This window comes from Nematolebias whitei, chromosome 16 (genome assembly GCF_014905685.2).
Source record: "Nematolebias whitei isolate Nwh7 chromosome 16, NemWhi1, whole genome shotgun sequence".
Lineage (NCBI taxonomy): Eukaryota > Metazoa > Chordata > Actinopteri > Cyprinodontiformes > Rivulidae > Nematolebias > Nematolebias whitei.
The window spans coordinates 419,111-421,589 of record NC_056513.1 but is presented as its reverse complement, the minus strand read 5'-3'; the positions used below and the strand labels follow the sequence as shown (position 1 = coordinate 421,589).

Genomic DNA, 2,479 nt, shown 5'->3' with positions numbered 1-2,479 from the left:
ATGTATGTATATATAAATATATGTATGTGTATATGTATGTATATATATATATATGTATGTGTATATGTGTGTATATATATATGTATATATTAGGGCATTAACGGAGTACTCGAGTAATCTACACATCGATTGCTAGGACATCTATCGAGGTTAAAAATGTTACGCCGAGTATCTGTAGTGATGTCATATTATCTGACCACCGTATGACCGTAGGGGGCGGTGTTGCACTGTTGCAGGTCATGGAGTATAGTGTAACACCGAACCAGAACCAGTTTCGGTTTAAGTTTCATTTTTGACGGGCTGCATGTTTCTTCACGTTTGTAGTTTAATAATAATAACTAATAGTTTAGTTTTTCCTGTGACTTATTTGCAGTATGATAAATGGTAGTAGCATAATATACGCTCCCAATGTTTTGTTGGTCTTTTTTTGTAAATAATTACCTTTTTTTGCGGTTTTATTTATTTATTTATTTTTGCATCTTGGGATCTATGACGTCATCAAATACTCTAGTTCTACTCAGGTTTTATTATGTTAATGTCGAGTTTAAAAATTTTATATTCATTCAACCCCTAGTATATATGTGTGTGTGTATATATATATATATATATATATATATATATATGTGTGTGTGTGTGTGTGTGTGTGTGTGTGTGTGTGTGTGTATACCATACCATATAATTTTATTTTTAGAGCACTTAAAACAGCCACAAGGCCAACCAAAGTGCTGTACAAACAGAAAACGGTTAACACACAAAGCAACATACAAAATGGACTATAATAGTATATGGTAAATGGTAAATGGACTGGACTTATACTGAACCTTTCTATCTTATTTCAAGATGCTCAAAGTGCTTTACACTACAATCTGTGTCCTCATTCACCCATTTACACAGCACTCTATTAGTTCTCTTCATAGCTAATTGAACAAATCATTCTAATGAGACTAATCAGTGCTTTATCACATTGATACACCGATGGGACACACATCAGAGGCTATGAGGGGTTCAGTCTCTTGCCCAGGGACACTTCGAGGTGTGACTGGTGGTGGATTCTCGCATTAGAGGACGACTGCTCTTACCACTCAGTCACAGCCGCCCCCATTATTACATACATTTATTTTTACAAGACAGGTACAAAAACACGTTATATTTTCTCATCTAAAAATCATAACATTCTAAAGAGCCACAAAAGGAGGGGGCGGGGGTGTGGCGACAGTTCAGTATCATTTTTGGCAGCAGCTCTTATTGCAGCTCTTCCCTTTGCACACGCAGCCAGATACGCACTTACTGCAGCCTGATGGGCAACATGAGCAGCAACTCTTCTTGCAGGAGGTGCATGCACAGTTTGTGCATTTGCAGGATTCTCCGCATTTGCAGTTTCCAGTCTTGACGCACTCGCAGGGGTCCATTTCGTTCGTGTGGATGTTTTTTGTCTGGTCTTCAGAGGATGAAACTGATCTGTCTGCTCACTGAGCCGGTGTGACGATACATAATCGTTGCAGATAATATAACGATTAGTGTGTTATATGCTGCAGCTCTGACATAAAAACCATGCCCATCACACTTTGCATTCACCCTCTCCCTCGAACAGGTAAACAATCCCCTCTCCTTTCTGACAGAGGGTCGAAGTATTTATGCAGTGCCACAAAATCTGCACAAGAATAAGAAAAAATTTTCAACACGGAAGTTGACCAAGCCCCAGGTCTGACTCTGCACAGAGGAGGAGCTCTAGAACCCCTCTGACTGGATCAACAGAAGAACCAAACATCAGATCTCTGGTGTTTGGTTCTTAAACATAAAAAGAACCATTAATCATCTTAACATTAAAAGAAATAAGCATTTGAAATATATCCGTCTGTGTGTAATGAATGAATATAGTACAGAAGTTTCACTTTTTGAATGGAATTACTGAAACAAATCAACTTTTTCATGATATTCTTATTGTATGACCAGCACCTGTATATGTACCCACACACAGCTTGTAATTCTGCTCAGTGTCATAACGTCTTCAGTCAGAGCTCTGTGTGGAAAGTTATTACTGTGAGCCTTATGTCATCCAGTGAAACAGCAGCTTCTGACTGGTTCATACTGGTTTGTCCTATTAGTAGAAAACCAGTGGTGGAGTTTAACCTAACTGCCTTCTGATTAGTCACGGAGTGCCACGTTGTTGGCAGCATGCTCCAGGCTGCTATTCTGGGCCAGGAGGTTGGTTGGCTGTTTCCCTGTGCTCCTCAGAGAGGGGCAGCCAGTTCAGTGTGGTGTGAAACTTCATTTTAATGATCAGAGCAGTGACTGTGACTCTCCATGTGTATCACAGGTTAACTTGGCTCAGCCAGCTGAGGCCATCCACAACTGGATCCGTGGCCATGACAAAGTCCCCGGAGCGTGGACGCTCATAGATGGGCAGGTGTGTTTCCTGTAAGAAGGGTATAAAACAATTTTTGATGTCTTCATGTATATATATATATATATATATATA

The 2,479-nt window shown here is 39.6% G+C and overlaps 1 protein-coding gene across 1 annotated transcript in view; it reads left to right on the top strand.

Moving 5' to 3' along the window:
- LOC119422990 (large neutral amino acids transporter small subunit 3-like) overlaps nt 1-2,479 on the top strand; it is a 122,059-nt gene that overhangs the window by 50,037 nt on the left and 69,543 nt on the right. The window lies entirely within an intron of this gene.